The 27,740-nt window shown below is 41.0% G+C and overlaps 1 protein-coding gene and 1 long non-coding RNA gene across 6 annotated transcripts in view; one reads left to right on the forward strand and one right to left on the reverse strand.

Annotated features, from left to right (window-relative positions):
* Nucleotides 1-27,029, forward strand: part of LOC140706647 (uncharacterized) — a 51,943-nt gene extending 24,914 nt beyond the window's left edge. The window contains exon 2 of the long non-coding RNA XR_012086419.2: nt 2,798-27,029. This is a non-coding gene — a long non-coding RNA (uncharacterized LOC140706647). The remainder of the gene's footprint in view (nt 1-2,797) is intronic.
* The window catches only part of DAB1 (DAB adaptor protein 1), a 790,680-nt gene that overhangs the window by 686,671 nt on the left and 76,269 nt on the right, over nt 1-27,740 (reverse strand). The window lies entirely within an intron of this gene.

Consider the following 27,740-nt stretch of genomic DNA (forward strand, 5'->3'; position numbering starts at 1 on the left):
CTTACCAAAGTTTACTTCTACTGCTTCTTCTTAGTTTCTGTCATAAGACAGCATTTAAATGCCTATTCTGTGGCTTCAACAATCGGCAGCTTTCTTCCTCCACCCCACCCCCCAGTTACTTGCTTTGTTTACCATCTGTCTCATATATATCAACTGGTTACTTCCTATTTACAAAAAGGAAGGAAGGAAGGAAAGCCTCTTCTGGCCTAAAACAGACATGAAGGGGCAAGGTTACATCAAAATGGTAAATCACACTACATAAAAGCTTCTGATGGTACTGTCTGCCATTTTGGGGGCCATAAACGTGGGCAGGATGTTGGAAGTGGTCAGAAGAGGTGTGATCCTCTAGGAATTGGGGCTGGGAGGGGGAATGGTCTTCACTCAAACCTGATGAAGAGTTCCAGATAAATTGAAAGCTTGAATCCTATTTTGTGACATTTTGGTTGGCCTAAGAAACATATGGTGGTACCCAATGTGGTGCAGTGGATAAAGTGATGGACTAGGACTGAGGAGGCCTAGGTTCAAATCCTGCTTAAACATAGAAATTCGGGGGGGGGGGTAGAGTGGAACTGGTAAAACCACTCTTTAAATATCTCACCTTCAAAACCAAGTTAGGGTCACTAAAAGTCAGGAGTGACTTGACATCACATGGCACACACAATGTCAGTATTAAGCCCTAAGAAGCATTTTGATTTTCATTTCTTTCCTCTTCAGATTGGAAAAGGCATATTCAGTAGCTGACTGAGTGATAAGAAGGGGACCTGCTGACATTTCTCATGCAAATCTAACATGGACAGGCTTGTGAGACCAGTTTGCAGCATGTTGTTTCGCTGAAGCCTACCTTACATTTGCCTCCTGTCTGTCTTCCTATCTTGCCCTCCACCACTTAATTCAAAGTAACCTTGATTTGGAACCATATTCTGGAATACGCCATTAAAAAGAAAACCTACAGGTCTTCACTAGATGGTAACCCAAGAATTTTAAATGATGGAGAACTATACATATGGAAATAGATGGGATGTAGTGTACCTGGAACTCGTTCCACATTTCTTGCAGCATGCTTATGAAGCCCCCTTTCCCCTGAACCTGGTTTCAATTAGCAACAGACAAGCTCCCATAGACTCAGTCTGTAATTATGCAGGTAATTATAAGTTATCTTGGTAAATGTTCAGAAAAAGAGCTGTCTCCCAGCTCATAATATTGAGACATGTATATATGTTTTAATGTGTAGGTGTCTCTTTGTATTGCCCCTTGGGAGAGATAGCCCATTCCCATACTTGGAAATGCCAGCCCATTCAAAATTCAACCCTTACAAACACCCCGACAAACTAAAAAATGTGTGAAAAAGAGATTTTTTTGGACATGGGTTAAGTCAGAAACAATATCAAACTTTTGCCAAGAAAAGAGAGAGAGAAAAAGAAAAATTTAAAAAAAATCATAGGAACTGACTCAAATAAGAGAAGATGCTGACAAACATATAAGTGTTTTAGTTATGTGCTGTGGCCATGTAGTTCATGGGGAAAAGTGAAACAAGAAAGAACATTGTGGTTCTACAAAGCAGCTGCTTCTGAATTTCAGTCACTCTTCTTCACAGCAGTGAGCAAGTCTTTCAGTGAAAAGTTTTCTTCTTCTTTAATGTCCCTATAGCTACAGAACAGCTGGCTTTCGCTTTCTTCCCAGGTAAATGCTGACAATGTGTGCACAAAGCTGTACTTTACTTTCTGAATCAGAGAAGCACCTTTAGGAGAAATGCTGTTTATTCCATAGTACAGTGAAGTTTTATGAGCAGGGCAATACTTAGGTCCCCAAACTTGTCATTTACACATTGCAACCATAACACTTGATTCAGTTACCCTTTGGCTAAACTTTGAGGAACCTTTCTATGCCACCACGTGATTGTCAGCATAAGAGTCACAGAGACCGAGCACTTATATCAAGAAACTCACTGATTGTTTTCTCCTTCTTTGTTTTCCTGTTTGTCCTTTCATGGATACCAATGGCTCCCAGAAATTCATTTGTGATGTAACTCCCCGTATTTGATGCAGCTCCACATCAGTGGATGGCGGCAGCACAAAACAGAAACCAGTATGAATACTGCAGAGGAAGGGGTCTCGTTTAGGTCCTGTGCTTTGCATGAAAAATGGTTCAACATCCAACATCCAGCACAGAAAAGAAGGGAGCATATTATCAATCAAAATTTAGGAAAGTGAAATGTGTAAGAAGCTGCCTTGTTTCAAGTCAAATAATGCATCCATCTAGCCCAGTATCATCTGCTGTGAGAAAACCTCTCCAGGGTTTGAACATACTTACAGGACTCTTATGGTCAGGAAGCCCTGATAAGACAGCCAGAGGAGCTCTATAGGGTCGTTCAGCAACTTACAGAGCCCTTTTGTAGTCTTCATGATGAACATCCAAAGATCTAAAAGGTGGACATTCACATAGGGATCTTGGAGGTCACGAGGGACGTGTGGGCCCACAACCCCTTCATGCTTTACCCCATTGCACACTTGTGAGTGCCTGCATAGGGCTTCAGTATTCAACCGGTGTGCTGGAATAAGCACTGCAGCAGCTCAATTCAAATGAAATAGAAGGGATTATGTTTGGCATTCCATTTCTGTGTTTTTTTTATTATTATTATTTTAGCTACTGCATTCCATTATGTTACTGTTTCTTTATGACAGGAATGTTTAGAACCTTTGTTGATGATATTGATGTATTGTAAAATATATTGTTGAGATTTCCCTAGCTTCATTTGGTTCTGCACGTGCACGTGCATTTTTTATTTTTTATTTTTCAGAACTGCTGGTCTACATAAAATTGTCCCTAATGGCTAATTTCTGAAGAAGGATGAGGATTCCCAAAAGTATTTGAGCTGAGTCTGAATATTAATTGAGATTTTGGGGGGTAAGGAAGCTCATAAAAAAAACTTCCTCTGCCCATCTCCATGTCCCCTTCTCTTTTCTGAAGTTTTATCTCCAAAGCCTGCCCCAAGAGACGTGGTTCAGTAGAGAGATTTTGCTGTGGCAAAAGCCAAAGATGGAAGAAGAGCACCCTGTGCAGTTGTTTCGCAGAGGAAAGGATTCTCTAAAGCACAGGAGCAGTAGAATATTCAGATGTCACTTTAAAAAATGCAAATAAAAAGAGAGACCAAATTTTAAAATATATGTTATGCTATTACTTTTTTGTACAGTACTATTTATTGGGCACTCAAGCTGTGAGCCTAGCCATCGGGGGAGCTGCAACTATAGCCAGCACAGGTTTAATCTAGAGATGGGCACAAACTTTCATTCAAAGGTTTGTACCGGTTTGTACGCGCTGCACCATAGGTGCTGTACATTCCCTTCCTGCACCTCCTCGGTCAATGCCCCACTCATGAGTTGGAGCGTACTATCCTTCTCCTCCTTTCTGGCTGTTCAGCCCGTCCCTGGCAGGAGCACAGGCTTGCCTGTTGCGTCTCCTTTTCTGAGTGGGCAGTCCACCAAGGAGGCAGGACAGGGAAGCCCATGCTCCTGCTGGGGACTGGCTGAACAGTCAAAGAGGAGGGGGAAGAGAGCAGAAGTTGACTGGTGAGTGAAGGATCCAGTCGGGAGGTGGGGGAAGGGAACGTGGGGTATCCATGGTGCCACATATATGAACTGACAGAAACCTTCAAATCGAGGTTTGTGTCCAACTCTTCTTGAAACCCTATTTCCTGAGTTGCCTTTCAACCATTCAGGAGCACTCTGTCTTATCCTTTATCCTTTTGGGTCACTCCTCCCCAGGTTTAGTGTTATAGTATTATTATATTTAGTATTATCTCATTTAGCTTTCAAATAGATTACCATGGAGCCAACTAGTTTAGTGTTAGAGAGAATGATATATAATATCTATGGAATACTTAATCTATAATAATTTCTGAAAGGGCAAGTGTGTGTTGCAGCAAAACCAAGAAAGCTGTGGCAACTTAATTACAAGAGCCTCATGGCGCAGTGGTTAAACTGCTGTACTGCAGCCAAAACTGTGCTCACGACCCGGGGTTCAATCCCAGGTAGCTGGCTCAAGGTTGACTCAGCCTTCTATCCTTGCGAGGTTGGTAAAATGAGTACCCAGCTTGCTGGGGGGGGGCAATGTGTAGCCTGCATAATTAATTTGTAAACCGCCCAGATGTAGTGCTTGAAGCACTATGGGGTGGTATATAAGCAGCACGCTTTGCTTTAATGACTCTCAGAGTAAGACTAAATTAGCAGCAAGGAGTGAGTTAGTGTGGGCCACTTTGGAATGGTTGGGATTGATTAGAATGATCTAATGAAGCTTGGCTGTTCACATGGAAATGGTTCCTGCCAATATTTTGAAATGGTTTAATAGGTGAGCCATACCAGGATATTGGCAAATTAATTGCTTTGCCCTGTTTGGTAGAAAGCAGGGGAAGTGAAAAAAAATTTTTTGTCTGTATGTAGACTATCGCTGATGCACTCCATCAGTTGCAAAAAATAATAATAATCTTTGCCTCCTCTTCAAGGATTGGTCATGAAACTGAAAACCAAGAGTTCATAACCTATTGCATATTAAATTGACTTCCAAATACAATTAGTGTTTCAGAGTAAAGACCCACTAGGTGACCATAACAGTTGTTCTCCATGTATTGCCATCCTCATCAATCATTCTCAGTGACTTGAATCATTTCATAAGAACATAAGAAGAGCCCTGCTGGATCAGGCCAAGGGTCCATCTAGTCCAGCTTCCTGTATCTCACAGTCGCCCCATCAGATGCCTCTGGGAGCACATGGGACAACTAGATGCCTCTCTCCTGATACCCGTCCCGCACATCTGGTATTTTGAAGTACCTTCCTTTTAAGCCTGGAGACTATACATCCCCATCATTGTCAAATAATGGGTGAGCTCCCATCCTGTACTCACTGGATGTCCTTGGACAAGCAGTTTCTTTTAAGTGAATGATCATCATGATTATAGCAGCTTTGTGAAGATTAATAACTATTTTAAAGTATGTTTGGAGAGAACATCCACAAACACATTGAAAATACAATGAGGGCCCTTGAATTTAGCATTTCTCCAGCGTACTGGAGAATCTTCTTCTCTGGATGGTGCTTAATCCATTAGCCTATGGGTTAGTGATGGTTTCAGCTGTCTGCTACAGTTTTACAGCAAAGGTGAAGGTGAACGAGATGCATGGGGCTACGAAACAGCATCACGCTCATTGTTGCTGTCACCATGCTTGATTAGTTGGATCTGTACAGAACCCGTGTGACACAGGGACAAGCTTAATAATGGCATACAGTATTCAGATCTTACAATATCTGACTAATGTGGCCACACACAGATTTCCAGGGCTCAGTAAGCCACATCTTTTAAATCATTCTACAAGCACTACTAAAACAGAACGAACAGCTATTCAGCCACAAAGCATCAGCTTTAATCAGTCTGCAGTGGAAACACGTTGGTGGCATATTATTAAGTGGGAAGCCTGGCTCTGAAGAGTCTATTATAAATGCTCTCTAGCATGTCTCTAATGAGGCCTGTGAAGCCAGCCACTCTCACTCCACACTCTCAGTTCCGCAGTCTCAGAAAAAGCAATGAGCTGGAAAAGCAGCACAGAAGAGACCGGGGGTGGTGGTGGTGTTCCCCACCCACCTGGTATCTTATCCACAGAATTCCAAAATTGGAGCTGTCTGTCTGCAAAGGCTATGAAAACACGGCCATTTCAAATGTCTTTGAGGTTTTGAAGGGAATGGTAGGTATTTTCCCCCTTGTATTCAGGGGTGCTCCTGACTGAAGTCAACATGTGTATCTTAAACATGTGCAGTGGGTGCAGGCTATGTTTCCTAGCTTCAGGAGAGAGGTGGCAAATCTCACTGCTATGGATCTCTAATATCTGAACACGTTGAGGTGTCTGTAAATGGATGACTGAATGTAGTTGTGCATCCTTCAGCTTCCATATTGTCTGCATGGCTCCATTTTATTTGTTTATTGCTTCTTGCCTGAGAAAGGCTGGCTGTTAATAGCAGCAGGCCTTGAATGACAGGACTGGCTTCTATCCAACGGTGAAGTGAAGAATATTGTGTCCTAGCACTTGAGTGACTGATGACTGAATGGCTGAGGAGGTGAAAATTTTGGACATACCAATCTTCCCCAGATCCCAACAGAGGAGTGAAAAATTTCAGGCCCATGGGCAAAATCCAGCCCTCCTCGGGCCCTGATTTGACACAGTTGGCTTCCTAGGGTAGCCATTCCTTCTTTCCTATAACAGCATCATTCAGAGCTTTCCCAGATTATGATGAGTTTTTCCTGCATTCTAAGAGATTAAAATGCCACTGTTTGAGATTGACTGTCAACGAAAGCTTTAAGCAAAAATGTACAGGTAGTATGGATATAACCCATTTCTCTCCTACCACTGCATTGACACACACACTGTAATATCTTTGAAATTGAATCTGGCCTTCAGAGTGAAAAACATTCTCCACTTTTGTCCTAATGCAATCAAGGCAACTTCCTGACACTCACTAACAGAGAATATCCTATAGCTGAGGCTACTCTTGCAAATGTCTGCAAACACGAAAGCTAGTCAGCAATCAACTACTATCACTTTTCAGACAGCAGCCTTTCTCCTTTCATTCTCCGGGGGGGGGAGAATATCATTTTAATAAAAACAACAAAGAATACTGCTGCACCTTATAGACATTTATGACAACCTAAAGGGAGGCCCATAAACCATCTACAAGAGGTAGGGCCTTCTTTGAGGTGGCTCCAACTTCATGGAACCAGCTTCCGGAGGAGCTCCGTCTAGCCCCCTCCCTCTGGACTTTTAGGAAGCCATTAAAGACGTTGCTTTTCGGGAAGGCTTTCCACAGCAACCCAAGCTGAACTCCTCCCTCCCCTACTTTTTCCTTCCCCTCCTCTTCTTTCCTCCACTCTTTTTCTCCATCCACTCTGGGATTAGTCAGCACCATCTGGTTTTTCAAGGATGATTGCTGTTAGTTTTGATAACTCTATTTTTATTTTTGTTTTCTATTTTACGAGTTGTAGCCCGCCCAGAATAATGCTGTGACACTCATGGGAGCAGGATACAAATTGAATGAATGAATAAATAAAATAAAGTTTTGGATATTACCATGCAATAAATCTCAAGCCATAATAAACTTTAAGTCTTTGAAGTGTACAAAACTCCTTCTTGATTTTGTTGCAACAGGGTAATACAATGACATCAAGCTCTGTTTAATGGATGTCCATGCTTCTGGTTTTTGCTGCTCTTCAGCTTTCCCTCCACTTCTTTCTACAATTGTCTTCTCAGCAATTTGTCTTCTATAACTATAGTGTAATGATTTTGTCATTAATTGTCTTCAACGTCTAGCCAAGATTGCAGAAGCATCTACCCAGGATAATGTCTGGGCATTTCTGTTTCTCCTTCCCTTTACCCAACTCTGCCATGTCCAGCCTGATAAAGAGACTTGCACAGCTTGAAAGCTCAGCTGTGTCTGATCATTTAATGACATCAAACAGGCAATAGCTCAGTTTTGGATTTTGTCTCACATTGTTACGTAAAAAACCCCTTTTCTGGGTTACGTTTGCAGATATTTTCTCTTCCTTGCACTCTGTAGACGTGTTTATTTATTTACTTAAAATACCTTTTCCCCACCGTTCTCCTTTAAAGGACACAAGGTGATATACACTTTTCAAGACTTTCAGTGAAGCCGTCCTTCCCACAAATTTTGAATTAGGGGCCACAGGGGTTCCTTTAGCAACAGAACAATTCTTAGTCCATTAATCCTGGAGGACTTAATTATCAAACACAGAAGTAGAAAAAGCAGAAATAGAGGTACGTGTCCCAAATGAGCATAGAAACAGCCTCTTTATATATATCTAGCTCTGTGGTTTAGGTACAGTGGGGTCTCTACTTAAGAACTTAATCCGTATTGGAAGGTGGTTCTCAAGTTGAAAAGTTCTTGTGTTGAATCTGCATTTCCCATAGGAATGCATTGAAAACCATTTAATCCGTATCTGCTCTTTTCCGTCCATAGAAACTACAGTGGAACCTCTACTTAAGAACTTAATCCGTTTTGGAATGGTGTTCTTAAGTTGAAACCTTCTTAAGTTGAAGCAAAATTTCCCATAGGAATGGACTGAAAACCAATTAATCCGTTCTGGCTGTTTTTTTGTTATGTAGAGGTGCGTTCATACATTGAAGCATTAGTTCCCATAGGAACTAATGCAAAGCTGGTTAATACGTACTCTACCACTAGGGGGAGAATTTTTTTTAACCTAAGATGACCTAAGGTTAAAAAAAGAGCAGGAAAGGGTTTTTTCCCTGTTCTTATCTTGGATTTCTGTTCTCAAGTAGAAGCAAAATTTAGCAAATGGAGCTGTTCTTAAGTTGGATTGTTCTTAAGTAGGGACGTTCTTAAGTAGAGACCCCACTGTATCTGGCTATAGAGATTGGGAGTTTGATTCCCCACTGGGCCTTCTGTGATAAGAACCAGTCTATGTAGTCATGGGTAAGCTGTACAGTCCCAGGATGCCCCTGGAGGAAGGGAATGGTAAACCTCTGTATAATCTATCTTGAAAACCTTTGGGTCACCATAAGCCACAGCTGACTTAACTGCACACAATACATATGCAACTTGACACACAAACATCATGAGTAGGATTGAGGACACAGATATATCAAGGGTAGAAACAGGAGATAAAGTCCTGCTCCTTCATGTTTAGTGTATGTGCCACTGGAATTCATGAAGAAGGCTATAATGGAAAACATGATTAATAATGTGTTTATTTGTATTTAGTGGCTGAAATCCTGTTGTTCAGTTATGTAAATACCATAAATTTTGGAAGTCAATTGACGTAAGTTAAGGAATCCCCATAGGTATTCTCTGTTGCATGCCAATCCACAAGATTCAGTGTGCAACGGGTGTCTACAAAGACCTCTAAACTTATGGCAATTTGCTTCCATTTGCATAACTGCACAACAGGATTCCATCCACTGTATTTGTAAAAAGAAACATTGCCATTTTCTGTACTGTAGGGAAGTCTCTTATGGCAATATATTTCCAGAACAATTTGTCTACTTTCCCTCTGTTCACCAATTTGAAGAGCTATCACAGAGGGAATGGGACCTTAGATTGCCTGATGTAAAAATTAGAAATGCACGTTGCAGATCTTTAACTCTTGACTTTAAGCATCACTGTCCTTGAGGAGAAAATCCTAAAGATGCTCCGAGATATATTTATAATCCCAAGCAGCTGCTCTTTTCTTTGTGTATGTATCTTTCCTTTCATTTGTTCACATAAGAAATGAATCCCTCAATGTACCAACAACATGATTTGCACTTTTCAGTCCCACAAATGCTTAAAAACAACAACAACAAACTGAAACACTGGACCTGTATTTTCTGGCTTGAATATTTCAGCAGCAGCAAGAGCCATATTCCTGATGAATTGAAAAATGCACTCCACTAGGCTGAAGAACCTGGAGATGGTGAAATGTACTGTTTTGGTATGAGTGGGATGTTTCAGGCATTGGGCAAGAAATTAAACTCCCATCTGTGGAGAAATCTGTAGCGTGATACCCCCAAGAACCTTTAGCCTAATTTCATGTGGCCTTCAGCAACATCCAGCTATCTGAAGAGAGATCTAGTTTTGCATTCTAACCTGCCCATCTGGTAACTAGTTCCCTTTCCACTTTTCAAGTGCATGCACCCATGCATGCTCATACACAAGAAAATGCAGTAGAAAATTAAGACATAGTGGAACTACGTAATCCTGTAATGCTGCAAACTACTTACTTCCAGTTTTGGCTTGGACTACCACTAATTTTAGTTGTGTTCACTACTGGTTGCAGCTGTCAGTCTATTTTTCCTAATAGGTCCATGGCTCTTGTAGACAAAAAGGTCCACTAGCACCACGGTACAGCTCATCTTCAAAAATTAGTGTTCTATTTGTAATGCAAAGACAGCAGAAAACTGGGGAAATCTAGCAGGACACATACATGTGGGAATTTATTTATTTATTTAAAATATTTTTACCTCACCTTTCTCCTTTAAAAGGGCCTAAGGCGGCTTACAATACTGAAATACAATATTTAAAGTTGAAAGTGAGTATACAATGGTGGTTAACATAATTAAAAGACAATATTTAAATCTAAGAACAGTGATATAAAGAGGCCTCTTACATCATTGAAAGGCAATATTAAAGAACAAGAAGTAGACACACATTAAAAAGAAGAAAGCAAAACAAATGTCACTCTGAGAAATGGAAAACACAAAAATGGAAAAGACAAGTAGTACTAAAAATCCAGTCAAAGCATTAATGCACACACAGGCAGCTGGTTATGGAGGTAAGGCTTGCCTGAAGAGAAAGGTCTTTGCCTGCTTGCAGAAGGACAGCAAAGATGGGCCTGGTCTGGTCTCCTGTGGGAGGGCCAGAGCATGGGAGCAGTGACAAAGAAGGCTCTCTCCTATGTCCCCATCAGACATGTCTGTGAAGGTGGTGGGACTGAGAGCAAGGCCTCTCCTGATGATTTTAACACCCGAGCAGCCTTGTAATGGGAGATATAGTCTTTGAGAGAGAGCTTGGACCCAGGCCATTTAGGGTTTATAGATGAAAACCAGCACTTTGAATTGTGCAGGAAGCTGACCGGCAGCCAGTGGAGCTGCTGTAACCGGTCTCTCTCTCTCTCTCTCTCTCTCTCTCTCTCTCTCTCTCTCTGTGTGTGTGTGTGTGTGTGTGTGTGTTCCATCAGCAGCCCCATATAGAGCATGTTACAGTAATCCAACTGGGAAGTAACTAGGGCCTGTGTCACAGTGGCCAAATCAGATATCTCAAGAAACAAACATAGTTGGCACACTAGTTTTAATTGTGCAAATGCAGTCCTGGCCACCACTGAGACCTGGGCATCTAGGCTCAGGGATGAATCCAGGAGCACCCCCAAACTGTGCACCTGTTTTTTTCCAGTGGGAGTGTAACCCTATCTAGTACAGGCTGCATCGCTGTTCCTTGATTTGCCTTCCAATTGACCAGGAGCACCTCTGTCTTGTCCGGGTTAAGCTTCAATTTATCCACCCTCATCCAGTCCATTAGTGATACCAAACATGGATCCAGAACCAAAACATGATGCTTGCCAGCAGAATGAGGGAGTAGTAGAGATCAGCTTGAACGCACCACCTTTCCCAATTCTGTTGACATGAATGTGTCTGCCTGTTTTCATCCCCAAGGAGCAACATGATGATTTGGGATTTAGAACAGAGCTTTTGGTGAACTCCTCCGATGAGCTTGCCTCATCAAGAGGAACCTCTTTGCTCTCCCTCCTGGGATAGCACGAGATGAGACAATCACGTTCAGCTATCTGGGAGGGAAGGGGGAAGGAGCAGATTACTTATAGCTGCTCATTCCCAACATCAGCCTCTTTCGAGGTTTGCAACCCGCCAGCCCACCTTCAGTTCTCGTGTGAGTTTTACTGGTCGCCTTCAGGGCCCAGATAGGAATTTCTGACCCGCTTCCTGATTGGCTAGTGGGAGAGGGTTTTTGTTTTGCCTATCCCACACTGGTAGAGGACATAAGGAATGTTAAATACAGGTGACAATTTCAGGTGACAATTTTTTGTTGGTCACACTGACAGGTAGTAAGGAATGCAGATGTATTGGTGAATTCCCCTTGGAGCACTAGTGAGATTACAGTGCGGGGGGGGAGGACGATGCGCTGGAGCCACCCACAGGCCGACAGCCACCAACAGACAGTGGGCTCAAGGCTCAGTGTTGGTCAGAGCATGTCTGGCTGAGGCTGCACTGTCTTCAGGACTGTGCAACCTTGGGGCATGGGACTCGTCCATTTTTGTGACGAAGGGGCCCAATGTGACCTCCGTTACAAACCTGATTCCACACTATGGCAGGTCCCTCTTTTGGTTGGACTCTGAAGTTAATAATTTGGCTAATGTTAATAAACTGAGGCCCTAGTTTAACTTGTCACTTGCGTCTCGCCTCATTATTCTGGGATGGGAGGGCAAAGTTAATTTGCTTGTTGAGTGGAATGGATGGACCAGCCAGTAAATTTGGAGAAGAAAATTTTAAAAAGTCTGACTTTCACCTGGTCAGTATGGAGGTTTCTCTCAGTCCTTGAACTCTCATGGTTCTTGAGATTTTCATCTATGTAAACAAGAAATGATTTTAATGAGGCTAAGCCATCTAAAATGGATTTTTAAGAAGTTCAATCTTAAGAGGGGGGAATCACTGCACAGTATTTTCTTCAATTTGAAGGCAAATTGCATGCGTATTTATATATGGGACGAAAGCAAAATCCATATTTATTAAAGGGATAGATTAAGTAACACAAACTAAGGTTTTGTGGGGTTTTTTTGTTTTTTGTTTTTTGCTAAAGTGCTCACTCAGGAAGAATCTGCAGCCAGTCATACTCTGTTTTTCTGACAAATGTCACAACAGGTGTATTGCCATCAGTCATAGCTGCTTAACAAGTGTGCTTGTATGACGCATCTTCCAAAACCTCATGTGGTGAAAGGGTGATGGTCCAGTGATAATATATTGGATGGGTATTTGGAGAGAATAGTTTCATTAATACAGGGATAGAGGGAGAATAGTTTTGAATTTAGAATGGTGCATAAGTAACACTTCTTCAAACTCTACTATATTTCAGGGTTAGGCTTTCTAAACCATTTTTCCCAGAGAAAGGAAAAAAACCCTCAATATGTTTTCAAAGTACAATCCAGCACTAGCAGTACTGGTGGCCAGAGCTTCTCAGCCCCCCCCACCCTGCTTCATTTTTTTGGCAGGGGTGGGGGAGAGGGTTGCAGCTACTACTGTCTTGGCAGCCTAGTGATATCCTTCATAATACTCCCAAACTCATTTCATTCCAGGACATTGTGAGTAGAAGGGAAATGGCAAGCAGAGAGACTGGCACAGATACATGAGAGAATATGGGAGAACATTCCACAGAGTGATGTCCATTTTCTAGGGAGTGATCAAGAAAGGAAAGGAGAAGAAAAAAAACCTCAAAAAGTTTTCTTTAAAAGCCTGTCTTCTAAGAGGTTGCGGCTAAACTAGTTTTAACAGCAGCATTTTTATTAGGATTTGCAATGAGGAGCCCTCAGTTTTTGCAAGATGCTTTGTAAAATCCATGATAGATGTGTCAACTCTCAACATTGCAGCGATCAAGCACTGAAGCTTGAGTATACTATATGGCAGCTGAGAAATAAAAGGAGCTACAAAGCTGACTGCTACAGCCAGGTGTGAAAAAAACACACTGCCTCTGAAGTCAAGTCACATTGATCATTTTCTCATAATTCAGAGAAACGATGCCTCTGGCACACACACTCAGACTTGTTTTGTTTTGCATGTTTTCATTCTGTCATATTGCCTTTCCAGGATGATGCTTGACGATTGTTGCTGCCCTTGTGTTGCCTTCGTAGTTGCCCAGAATTATGCTCCATATTTTTATTAGAACAAATCAACAGCATTCCCCCCTCTTTTCCCCCCTAGTCAACCAGCTTTGCAGTAGATAATAGAGATATATTTATTTTATTTTATTTTTATTTTTTGCCAATGTATAATGGACAGCTGGAGCATTTTCGGGGTAAAGGTCACAGAAAGGAGGGGACAAAGAGCTCAGCAAGTTCTTCTTAATTAAACTGGCATCATTTGCCGAAGAACCGGCTGTCTTCAAGCACTTGTCATAAGCTCTATCTTTGCACAAACCTATGCAGGGGAGGAAGAAAAGGGAAAAAAAGCAACCTAGCTGAACCAGAATGAAAGTCTAAAAGTCATGACCTCAGCAGCCATTCCAGGGAACTTTGCATTCATGAATCATAATTAGGCACTAGAGATGCACAGCAATGGTGAACCTGCAAAGTCTGCACAGAGTCCATCAGGCTCGTATTTCCAGAGCTCAGTGGTCCAGCACCTGCTTTGCATGCGAAAGTTTCGGTCGTCGGCAACTTCAGGTAAAACTTTCTGTCTGAAATATTGAGAGCCGCTTGCACTAGACATCACTGATCTAAATGGAACAGTAAACTGACTCAGTATAAGGCTGCATCCCATATAGCAGTGATGGCAAACCTATGGCACGTGTGCCACAGCTGGCACACATAGCCCTCTTTGTGGGCACACGAGCCATAAGTTGCCATAGATAATTACTTATCTGTCCTCTGATCCCAGATTTTGACATCCCTTCTGCTGGTGCAGTGACCCAGCAGAGGGGGGTGCAATGGCAACCATTACCCATCTAGCCCAATGGGGGATTGGAGGACCAGGAGGTATTTCTTTGTTAATATTGCCCATAGGGGGGAAAAAAAACAAGGATTTAACCCTTGCAGTGCAGGAGCAATTGTTTTTTTCTAAACTAAAACCTCAGCATTTGGGTTATAATTGCACACTTTTCACTTCAAAATAAATAAGTTGATTTTGTGTTGAGGTTTGGGCACTCGGGCTCAAAAAGGTTCACCATCACTGCCATATAGAGACCATCTTCAGGTACACTGGCTTCACTCAAATCACTTCACTCAAATCGCTTAAACAGAATCTGGAATCCTCATTGCTTCCGGATGGGTGCCCCCCTTTGGGCTCCCAGGGATGTGAATCACACCACCTCTTGCTATAGAGTATAAATCCAAAGGGGAGAATCCCTCTTTTGTCCTTCTAGTGAGATTTCTCTACACAAGATTTCTTTGTTCCATTCTCCCCCCCCCCCCCAAGAACATTTATGGACTTCACCAGGAAAAAACAGTCAATATAACAATGATCATATCTGTGAAAAATAGCATCTTTCTGGTAGCAGATTTCCTGGAAAAGCTATTGAGTTGCATAGAATTTGGCAAAATGTACTGCAAAAGAATGGATAAAAACTAGGGAGGGAAAGGCAGTAGAGGAACAAGGGGTCTCCTTTTTCTGCAGAAAGCCATGGAATCTCACTGGTCAAATATTCTTCATACCCATGGCTAGTAATTGTCTTTTCCACTTCTGCCATAAGTTTAAAATGAAACTGCCATGCAATTGGTTTCCTGCATTATCAGAGATTGTACATTTTTCTCTTTTTGCCCCTTCTGCTATGTTCTATGCACACCAGCAAGTGTGACAAAAATAGTGCAAGTCTGATTCACTTTTGCAGATATTTGGAACTCAACACTTCCTTGCTATAGATATGGGACACAAGAATTCAAGATGAAATACCTCTTGGAGAATCTCCACTACTAAGCAACAACCCAAATAAAATGCCCAATATACGTATGTACATTCAGCTGTGGATATCAATTCATAGAACTATAGCATTATAAAGCTAGAAGGGCCTCCAAGGATAATCAAAACAGGAGGTGTACAGCTAAATCAGCCCTATCATATGGGCATCTAACTTGTGTTTAAAAACATGCAGTGAAGGAGAGTCCACCAACCTCTGAGACAAGCTATTTCATTGTTGAATACCACTTACTGTCAGGAAAACCTTCCTAATGTTTAGGCAAAATCTCCTTTCTTGTAATTTGGCTCAAGTGCTTTGGATTCTACCATCTGGATCTACCATAAGAAAAAAACTGGCTCAACTTTCGCATTTATGATACTATTGTTTTAATTATTTCTGTATATTTTAAGAAATGGGCTACTGGCTAAATCATTTCTTTTCTTCAGTTTGTTGTTGCTGTACTGTCTGGAGGTACTGGGCCATTTTTATCCAGATTCTTCTGCATGTCTAAGAAAGGCATGTTTCAGAAAGGCAACAAATCTTTAATACAGCTTCCCACCCACATAAATGGCAGTAGTAAAATTGCTACCCTTTCCATCATCACTCTGGTCAATAGATGACCAAGCATCATTTCTTAATCAGGGTGTAGCCAAGAAGGAAAAGCATGGATTAAAGACATGATCACTCTGCAAACAGGATAGCAAAACTGGGAGGTCCATTTTCATTCAACCATAAATATGTACATACTGTATATGATCCTGTTCATAAAGTAGTGACAATAACATTTCATTCATATGCTCAACAATCTGGGATACTTTGCTTTTTACTTTTTTTCAGAATGTTGATTTCCGCCACTCTTTTAAGCAACCAGTGTGTCATAGGCTGGGAATACCATGATGGTTACTTTCTCTAACCTCTTACCTGAAAGCAGTATTTTCTGGTCCCTTTCAAATTAACTAAATTTGCATTGAAAGTAATATTTCATTTATGCACAGCTAAACAGAGAAGGAACAAGTACATACACTGTCTACTTTCCTAATTTTCTGCTCAATGTTTTGTGAACCTACATGCTCATCTGATGTGAAATGCAATATGCACTTTTTAAAAGATTTCAAATGCACACTAAGTGATCATCGTAGACGCCAGAGGGTTTTTCAGGGATTTTTTTCCCCCTAAATATCTTGGGATAAAACTCAATTACCATTGCTGACATTGTTTTACTTTTTCAGTACCTCGTTCAATCTAGTCAATTATCCCAAAATAGTTGAAAGTGGTTTCAGGCACCGCTACTTCAACCACTGAGCCCCATTGCTAATTAATATAATTTTGCAGGATCATATGGGGAAAAAAAACAAGAACAATTTTCTTCTCTTGCTGCTGTTTGAAAGAACAGTACAATCAGAGTAACAGAGAGATGACACAGGAGAATACTGTCGAATTCAGAAACTAATAATGTTAAATCTACATGGTAAAATATATTTAGGAAGCACCAACAGCAGTGCCTTTAGAATGACAGAATTGCGGGGAAGATGTCTGCTGTCAAGATTTCCAAACTGGACTAATGAACAATAGAGGAAACCTACAAGCAAGACAAACCCACTCTCACCTACAGTGGGGTGGGGTGGAAACCACCAAAGTTGGAAATTTGTTATAAATAACATGTTAAATGTCAAAAGTAGGGTGATCAGACTGAGGTTGCATCCAGGACTTTTACAATCATCAGCTGAGCACCTGTTTGTCACTGCCACAAGGCTGTTCAGTCTGGAGTTCAACCATTGCTTGGGGCTGCACTCCGTAAACACTGAGCTGGATATGCACAGAGTAGTTTATTTTATGTTTGGTAGAACTCCAGTTTAAAACTCCCAAAGCAGGAGAACATCTGTTCCAGCTTGCAAAATTGCATATATCCAATTGTACTCATACACACTCCCTTTGATGAACAGGTGTGTGTATGTGTGCATGTGCATGTGTAACAGAGACTGGAAGAGTGTCTCTGTACACACTTATGCATTGTTACATATTTATATAGTTTCCGCACAATCATATAGGTTATTGGTTCCCAACCTTGGGTAACCCAACTGTTCTTGGACAGCAACTGCCAGAAGCCTTCACCCAGAGCTGTGCTGGCTGAGATTTCTGGAAGTCACAGTCCAAGAACACCTGGGTCACCCAAGGTTGCGAACCATGGAAATAGGTGCACGGTAGAATCTACTGAGGCATGGGAACTTCCAAGCTTCCTTTGTTTTATGGTACTTTCCAGGAAGCTGTCCCTCTGGAAACTTCCACAGATTCCTCTGGAAACACCTTGCCAGGATCTCCTCCTGTCCCCACTCCCTTATATTTTTGTACCGCCACTTCTAGGCTCAGCTGAATAGTCTGAAACTTTGGAGAGACACAGTGTTCAGAGCATTCACTTTTTAAAAACTACCCTTATGCTTCTATAGTAGGATACAGCCGTAAAAAAACAATGAAATATATCAGTCAACTTACTGCAGATAGCTTTCCTATAAATTGGTTGAAAGTATAGAGTCCAGTTCCCTGTTTAAAAGAGTTTCAAATCCCAAGATGTGTTATCTCCAGTTGTGCAGAGAAGAGACTTGGTGAAGAATGATTTGCACGTGTACAACAGGCTGGCCCAAGACATATTGCTACTTGAGCTAGTGGTGTCTCCTAGTTTTCCAGGTCATGATGTAGAGTCACCAAAGCCAGACACAAGCACCTCTCTCCATTCTGGCAGTACCAATTTCTGCTCCTTGATGATAGAGCAGCTACCTCCTTCTGCCTTAACAGCAGGGGTGGCCTGCAGCCCAAGTAGTCTAGTGTCTGATGGTTGTTGCAGTTTTTTGGGGGAGGCTGTAAGTTTTGCTTCCTAACATTTCACCGGTCTCTGTGGCTGGCATCTTCAGAGGACAGGAGTTGGAACTCTTCAGCCAAACAGCCCGAAAAACCTACAAAAACCATCGGATCCCGCTGGTGAAAGCCTTCGAGAATACAGTCTAGTGTCTGTCTCCCAAAAGAGATGGTGATTTTGCCTTACCTACTAAACTGCTGGTACCAAATGGCAGAACCAGTCATGCATAAGTAAAAAAAAAAAACTCCCTTTAAATAGTTGGAAATAGATGTGCAGAAAACATAGGTTTATGGTACTACATTTTAGTTGTGCAGAAAAGGTAGGATATTAAGATTATAGCACTACGTATATCATAAATGTAGGATTATGAACACTGTGCTCCATTCCACCTAAAGATTGAAAAATTACAGTAACTTATTGGACTATAGATCTCAGAATGCCCCATCAGGACAGATTCCCAAGCTCTGCTTGAGTTTTGTGTTTGTTTTTTTCTGTTCCATGTCTTATACCTGAAATTCAATAACCCACACATTTATGCGTTGTGCTCCTCAATTGCTTTTCTTTATGTTATTCTTCTGGAAAATAATATCTTGCTCACCGCAGAAAAGGACCACATTAACTATAAATGTCCATCAAAAGCACTTATATAGCCCTTCTGTCCGAGAAATAATTCTCTATGTGTATCTCATTTTCTTTGCAAATGTGACAAATAAAACATTTTGAAAGTCAAAGTGAGGGGGGGGAGAGTCCAGAATGAGATCATTTGGGAAATATAACCAGCTTACTATATTGCACAAACCAAGGAAGAATTACTAAGGGACAATATGGTGATATTTAGGATACACTCTAAATTCATAACTAAAGGAGCTGCTGGGGGAAAAAATTACTATTTCAGGCATATTTCCTATAATTCCTTTGGCAATCTTAAGTGCAAACCTTGAAAGAGTCAGAATGTTTGGCCTTTATATATTTGCTCAAACGTTAAAAATATAAGGAGGGGAAGAAAAGATAGAAATTGCGCTTCCCCCTGCCCCCAAATCTCCACCATATTGTAATTTTTCTTGGATGAAGGAGGAGAAAAACATTCCACTTCCTTAACACAGATCATTATGGAATCTGTGACAGAGAGCAGTGACACACCAGCCTGAGCAAGTAAGCACTGTCAGGCATTGTCGGTACTGAATTTCTTTTAAATCCTTTGACCAGATTTTCTTAGAGCTGGTTTAAAGAATGATAAGCTTGAAGACCCTGTGTGGGAAGCTCTGCTCTCATGAGTAGTACAGTGACAATGCAAGTGTTCACAGTAGATTGTGCAGACTGTTGCTGTGAAAAGAGACTTCCAAGTTTCCAATCGGCCTTGTTCATCCTTCTCTGAGTACTCTAAGGATGAGAAACAGCTGTAGCAATCTTCTGTAAGTACCAAAGAGACAAGGAAGGAGCCTCCATAGAATGCATTGGAAATTCGTTTAATCTAGAATTCTGCTACCTCAAGAAGGTTTTTTTTAAAAAGCTTAGAAAAAGAAGGGGAAACAAAAAAGAAATGTAAAAATTATGTGTGGTGTAAGGAAAGTAGACGGGTAGTGTTTATTTTCCCTCCTCGTAATCCTAGAACCCAGGGTTATCCACTGATGCTGAGCGGTGGAAAGAGAAACAAATGAAGGAACTGGAAGAAATGGTTTCTGGGAGTGGCAGTCTTGCTATCTATGTTACCTAGTACTTTTGGGTTCCAATTATTCCAGCGAGGAATTCAGGCTAAAATGCAAGGCAGCCAATTTTTACTGAAATACAAAGGTTCAGCCGAGCCTTCTCTTAAAAGCAGAGGTAACACCTTTATGCCCCTAAAGACCAGTGGCTCCCAGCCCTGGGTTCTCAGACATTCTTGGACTGCAACTCCCAGCAGCCTTTGCCAGAACAGCTAGTGGTGAAGGGAGATACGTTCAAGTTGCTTCTGGGAGTTACAGCCCAAGAACATCCGGGGAACCCAAGTTTGGGAACCAGTGCTATAGAGGCAGCCTTCTGAAGAGCTATGCCCAGAAAACACTGCATCTGCTTCTTCCAAGGAAGCATTGCAACAGGAAATGAAGGCATAGAATGCACCACAGCTTTAAGGAACAGGTGAGTGGAATAAGTGTCTGAAAGTGAGAGTCCCTAAGATCCACTTTGGATAACTCCTGTAAAGTGCAAACTAAAGCCTGGAGTGGATTCACAGCATCTCAGAAATTGGAGTCACCAGCTGACACTGCTCATACACATGTCCCATGCAGGTTTCCGACTGGCTGCTACAGCAAAAGAATGCTTCACTATAAAGTCTTTGGTCTGATCCAAGCAGGCTGTTCTTATATTCTTATGTTTCCATAGTGACAGCCTGGATCTCTGTCAATCCGACAGTTGCACCATTCTTGCAATGAGTTTTGGAATCTCTGTTGTTAGACAGGTGTGGCATATTGCCTCTAAGCATCATACTGTACAGTGATTCCATATAACCATCATGGTAAATACAAATAAACCACCTCAGCTTCTTTGACACTGCTTGTAGGGTTACACCCTAGGTCAGATTATTTTTTTTTAGGTTTTTCCTGATATGAATGGATACACTTTTCCCCCCATATTTGAGATTGAAAGGTTTATTTTTTAAAAAAATTAATGTAGGTGAAATAAAAACTGAAAGACTCTCCTAGACCAAAAGCTTTGAGCACTTGACTCTTAGGAGTCTTGATTTGACAATAACCATGTATTGAACCTTCTATATCACTTCTTTTTCCTCTCCTCCTCTTTCTGACAGAGTCCTTATCATTTGCTCCTAATTTGACAGTAGGTGCAACATGATTCTCTATATGCTAGGACAGGATATAGGACAGGCTGGTTCCTTCTGAATCCAGCTAGCAAAGATGGTTGAGAATTTTCCACAGAGTGCTGTCCTCTGAAGATGCCGGCCACAGAGACTGGCGAAACGTCAGGAAGAACAACCTTCAGAACACGGCCAAAGAGCTCAAAAAACCCACAACAACCATTAGATACCAGCCGTGAAAGCCTTTGCAAATAAATTTTCCTTTAGTTTTATTGTTGAAGAAATTGCCGAAACCTGCCAATTTCTTCATATTCACATCTATATTTCCTGACTGTGGAATGCTCTCCCCTTAGACACTTGATTGGTGTCGACATTGGCATCATATTGACACGAAGTCAAAGCATACTAATTTATTACAGCTTTTGTGAGGGGGTGATATACATATATCGCATGAATGTTTTAATATTGTGTTTGAAACTGCTTAAATTGTTTTTAAGACATTATATTAAAAAAAATTATGGCTCCATAAGCTGCCCTGAGATCCTGTGATATAGGGTGAGCCGCAAATGTTTAAAATAAAAATAATGTGCAGGATGGAAAGACCTTGATGTGTAAACATTTTGAACTCTAAAGAATGGAGAACTGACAGATTTTCCCATTGTTCCCCTTGGCTGAGTTATTTGTGCTTGTCAGTCCATGTTCATGATGTATGAACCAGCTTTAAGCATCCCTCCAATTTTGTTTGGTAACTTTTAAAATACCAGAAACTGCGGACCAACAGGACATCCATCACCATGGACAGAATTTAAGGGAAGGGTAATGAAAACACAGGCATTAAACAGGAACTTTGATTTCACTGCTCCGTTTTGTTTGTTTTTCTTCTTCTTCACTCCTTCCTTGACAGAAAAACCTCATGTTGTGCCAGTAAAGAAAGGAATTAGGGGCAGGCTTGGGGACAAACCACATTGTCATTTATTCAACTGTCCATTCAATAACTAAATCCAATTGTAAATCCTCACTAGCAAAGCTCGTGACTTCATGTAAATCAGCTTTTTGGCCAACAGTAGAAAGATGGTTTAGGTTTTGTCGTGTTTTGTTTTAAACCAATTCTTCTTCTTCAAAAAAAACCCTTCTGATTTATGGATGTGGGATATTGTACTTCTGTATCCATGATTCAAAATGCCAGGAAATAGCTTGATGGTGCTGGACAATATTGTGACCATGCTGCTAGCAGGAAAAGGGATGCCAAGTTTTACATAGCACTGAGCAATCTGAATTTTGACAACACCAATAGCAGCAGTCAAGATGGTCTACAGGATACCCTCTTCTGCTCACTACCACTCAGAAAGTGACACCAAGTAAGGAAAAATCCCAGAGGTTGAGTCCTTTTTCCACCTCTTCTAAATACAAAGCAATTGTCAAGCGATTTGATTTGATTTGTACCCCGCCTATCTGGACTACCAGACCACTCTAGTGTCTGGTAGTCCAGACAAGTGTGAAGTTAAAGTGTACATACATTACACACAAATTCTAAGAGAAACTTCCCCCATATAGAATTACCCAGTGCTAGAGAATCCCAGAAGATGAGCACATTTGTACTACAATTGCTAGGAGAGAACAGAAGAAAGAACAGCTTGGATGTTGCTACAGTCTCTCTGTGCCAAAATATCTTGAAGGGCTGATTTGGACTTAATGAAATGGCAAAGCAAAGGTGTGAGTAAATGCACATACATAACCTTTAACTTCTCAGGTAAAGTAATGTTGCTATGCCTTGCTCCACAGAATGCAGATGTGAAAGCTATGTTCCAATTTCCAATCCCTTTGCTTGGGGCAGGCAACCTGAAGAACAAAAGTTATTTCAGATAAAAAGCTCGCCCAGAGTAGACCTTTGGTCTAGATGGGCGGGGTAGAACCCAATAAAATAAAATAAAATAAATAACAAATAAATTTTCCAAAAGATGTCCTCTCAGCTTTTGAAATAAAAAAAGGGAGGGCTCGGAGTTAGCAAAGATAGTCACTGGAAACCAAGTTCCAAATCATCCTTACTATGTAGAAGAAAGAATCCCTTTGCCAGCACAAATGCCAGTTTGGACAGGAAAAAATTAAAAAACTATCCCCCTGAGAGCCCACTAACTGACTGATAGGGTCAGAAGTTCTGATTGCCCTAGACCTGGAGTTGATTTCTTCTTTGAAGACTTGTATCAGGAGCCTGGTCTTTGAAATCTTGAGGTAATGATCTGGAGATAATGCTTATTGAAAGAACTTAGGGCTGGGACAAACACAACTTTCTGTGCTCTTATAATGCAGAAATACTTTGAATGTGTCTTACAAAATTGTATACTAATTCCCTGCAGATACATGGCAAAATGTATGGTGATAAATCTGTAAGTATAGTTACTCGACAGTACCCATAGGCAATATCGCATTACCATCAAAAAGGGTCCAAAATTATTTTATTTATTTATAAAGCTTGTAGACTACCCAACCTAGTGAAATCCCTACTCAGGGCAGTTTACATGATCTAGAGACTAAGCATACAACCAACAAAAAGTATTTAAAAGTAAATACCCTCATTCCCAAATGTAGGCATTCTGGGATCAATCTGTATAAGCTAAGGAGTAGCAGGCCTTTTGTGAGAATAATGGTCCGATAATTGTCCACTCGAGATCACATTAGAAATAGCACAAGTGAAAGGTAAACAGAACTATGAAAATGGGGGCGTAATTGTAAAGGCACCAGGGACAAACACAAGGTTTAGCACTAAGACATTTAACCACCAGGGAATCGGCCCATCCCCAAATTAGACATAAACATCCAAAGACAAGGACCCAAATCATGGATAAAAATTAAAATAGAGGATCAATAGGGCTATGTACATTTAGGAATGGGAATGCTTAAAAGTGTATGGCTTGAAGTTCAGGGCTGGGCAGGTCTAGTTTTAGTCCCATTTCAAACCAACATGTCTCACTGAGGCTCACCATCCATCCTTTAGACATTTCAAGGCATGTTGAACATGGAATTATTTTGCGTGGAAGAAACACACAGTTTTGATCCTGAATAATGGCTTCTGTTTTGCTGCAACTGCTTGGTTGTATATTCCAGGAACTGTTTTCTATCTAATCACGGGGCAACAGACGGGACGCCAGTTGAAGCCATTACAGGAGTTAGCCTTCAATAGACCGTCTGGGTGGTGTGGTGTAGAGAGCTTATAAAGATCAAGAAAACAAACAACACAGGAAATATTGAAAGATGTCGATGTGTCTGCCGGAAACTAGGAGAAAGAATGGAAAGAGTTCGGACTAAATCGCTATTTACCACAAATCTCTTCTCTTTTTCGCAAGGCTTTGACTGATAAATATCAGCTTAATCCTAGCACCGGAAGCTTCAATTACAGGATTAACGTCAACCAATATAGAGCATAGAAGAAAGTGAAACGGCTGTCCTTGTGGAGGTGCTATATCAGCTTCCTGCTGCCAGTTTATAGTACCATCAAGACAAATTAACTGCCTACCTCCAGAAGAACATAAGGAAGCATTTTTGCTGTTCAGGGGAAAATACATTTCCAAGAAATAAGCAATTAAATGGTGTCCAGTATTTTGAACAAAGTATGTCCACTGTGAAGTAATTCAGGGACTGCAGTTTAGTTGCTGACAGAAAAGTGCTCCTGAGTGATGACAGTTGGTGGTAGTAGCTTGAACACTATCATAAGAATTGGCTGACTCCTGGAGAAGCCAGTTACCAACTTAATGGAGCCCCACTGTATAATAGTAACTTAGGGGCAGCACTTTCTGTCCTCATAGTCTTTGAATGGTTCTGTCAATGTCTCAGGATAACCAAGGGGTCTAAAAGCACCTCTCACAGTTCAGCTATAGAAGAAAGCAGAGATGCTTTCCCCAGGTCCAAAAAGGTTTTCCGCTACACCTTCCTCATCCTGCATTAGGATATCAAAATGTTAGGGCTCAACCACACATGCCAAAAGAACCCCAGTTATATCGATTCTGCCGTTATTTAAATCATTTTATAAATTGCCATTCACATGACACATGGTAGCATTAATTCATTTGGCCAGTTAAATGGGGTTTCTTTCCACCTTGCCAGCATGGCCTTTTAAAAATGATGATGATGATGATTTATTTGATTTATATACCACCCATCTGGCAGCCAGGGCCACTCTGGGAAGTTCACAACAGATAAACAAACAAATGATCTGATCCCTGTATCATTTCAATCCTTATTATTTCAATATGTGTGAATATTGTTGTTGATTTATTTACTTTGCGATTGGGTCGGGTTTGGATGTGCCATGACCACTGCATGGCCACCGTGCTTGTACCCTTTAAAGAAATCTTAAAATGTTTAGGAATAAATCACTTACTATCCATGGAAAGTTCTTGCAGCAGCAGCAGCAGCACAGTGACAGCAGCAGCAACAACACAAACTAATTGCTCAGAAGGAAACAGCCTCCCTGTCCACTCTGGCGGGTTTAAGGAAGGAAAAGGGAAAGAGAAAGGGCCATTTCCTGCTTGGAACGCAAAGGTGAGAAAGAAAGTGGTGTCGCATTAATGTCACTCCCTCTCTTTTTTTTACCCTGCTCTTCACAGTATCTTGCAAGTCATTTAAAACCCACTTCCTCCTCCCTGTATTGTTCAAAGAGGAAAAGAAAAATGAAAGCCAAGAACTGCAAGGAAGAGATATGCAGGAAAATAAGGAAAAGGGGACAAGTGAGTAAAGGGAGGAAGGGAAAAAGGAAGAAAGACAGAATGAAAAGGGGGGAAGAAAACCACAAAGTGGAGAAAGGAATTGGGAAGTGAACATTTTAAAACGGGGTAGGGGTGGGGACTGCTGTTGTACATCAACTAACAGATGGAACTGACAGTAAACTATTGATATATCACTTAACAATTTTTAAAAAGAAAATTTTAGAGCAATAATGACTGAGAAACAGGACAGAAAATGAATCAATTTAGAGTATATGAGACAGCATGTGTAGCCCATAGAACCAGTATGGATAGTAAGAAATGTACCAGTTGAACTGACAGCCTTGTAAATGGGCCCAGAGGTATGTATACATGAATATACATACAAATATATTGATATGTAAAAGGGAAGAAAAGGAAACAATTCAAATGTGCTTACATCCTTATTCATATTTTCACTCTTTTAATTCATATACATTCCACCAATTGAAGAAGTAGTGAAATGGGTCTCCCCACCTTTATTTCATTCTCAAAACAGCTCTTTGAGATAGGATAGATTGAAAAATGATGGTTGATATCCTGCTTGTAGTGTAAGTCAAACCATAACCTTCGGTCCATTCCTCCCTAGTAAACAAAGCACCTCAGTTGTGATTCTTGTGTGCACACATTCTGTCTTGTTATGTGCACAAATAAATCCCAAGAACCATGGTGAGGACGAAAGTTACAACTTGGCCTATGTTCTGAACAGGATTTTATTTATTCAGTAAACATCCGGGTTAAATTGGGATAAGAGCCTAGAACTCAAAAACCCCAGTGTGACACTCTAACCACAGAACTTCACAGGACTAACAAAGAAGCATAAATTAGTTATTCCCACCACAGGCAAACAGCAATTGGCTCATAGCTTGGTAGTGGAACACATACCTTGCATGAAGAAGGTCCTGAGTTTGGCCACTGGTGTCACCGGGTAGAACTGGGAAAGACTTCCTCCTAGAAACCTGGAGAGCAGCTGCCCGTCAGTGTAGAGTCAACACTGTTGACAATACTGAGCTAGATGGATCAATTATCTGATTTGCTCTGAGGCAACATTCTATATTCCTGAGCTGTGCTGCAGAGTAATTGCTTGTGTGTGGGGGAAAGCCAAAAGCAGGTACAGAATCACATGTTCATGTTGTGTATAAACTCAGAATGCTTAGTGTTTAAGAGTATGTGTTAATTCAAAAAGACAAAGATAAAAAAGGACAGGTAACCTTCATGCACTGACAATCCCAACTATTTTCAACCCAGATGTTCATCTGCTTACATCAAGTTCACATTAAGTGGAAACACCAGACTGCAATTTTTCAATTTTGGAGTTCAATTCCTCCTTCGCAGGTGTGCATACTTTTCTGGTGAACTAAACACCACCACAGCAAGACTGAGGAACAAAATACAGTATTGGAAACGATCTTCAGTATATATATTGTCAGATCTTTAGTAGAAATAAAGCTTGTGTTATTTATGGTATCCCAGTTTAAAAAAAAACAAAACAGGGACTTCCCTGCCTGCCAAACTATTGAAAACCACATTCCCTAACTGACAAGCACTGCTGAGCTGATGATCCCACCCCTTGATGAATCTAAAAGTTTTTAAAATGGGGCAAACAGTCAATTATGGCTTTGGTCACACTGGCAATAAAACTGCATGGGGTGGATTTTAAAAACTCCATAACAAATTACAAGGGCCTAATCTGATGATTTAAAAGAAAATGATAACGGTAAAGATTTTGTGGCAGAGTATTTACAAAACACAGTGGACTGCATCCAGCAACGTCACTGCAAGGCCCCTTGTTCTACCACACATTTTCAAAATTAGTGTAAAGCCAGCATTTTCAGAGCAGGTTTTCTTATGCGAGTGGTTGTGCAGGTGCTTGTATAAACACTTGTGCCACAGGCTGTGTTAAAGATTATACAACCACTAGCACTGGTTGCATTAATTTGGACTGACACCACTGAAGCAAACTGCTAAAAAAAATTTGAAGCCAATATAGGTCCTCTCTTTAGAAAGAACACATTGAATAGCATAAGGGAACTCCAGTATTGTTTTCTAAGGGATTATCCATACTGTGGAGTTGTCCCCGGGCATTCTGTGATTGCTTGGTGTTATTGTGGCTTTTGCTGTTGTTGTTGTTGTTGTTGCAGATTCAAACAGATTGCTCTGGGAGAAGATATTTATTGCTGGATGTGCTGGATGATATGCTG

This window comes from Pogona vitticeps, chromosome 4 (assembly GCF_051106095.1).
Source record: "Pogona vitticeps strain Pit_001003342236 chromosome 4, PviZW2.1, whole genome shotgun sequence".
Classification (NCBI taxonomy): domain Eukaryota; kingdom Metazoa; phylum Chordata; class Lepidosauria; order Squamata; family Agamidae; genus Pogona; species Pogona vitticeps.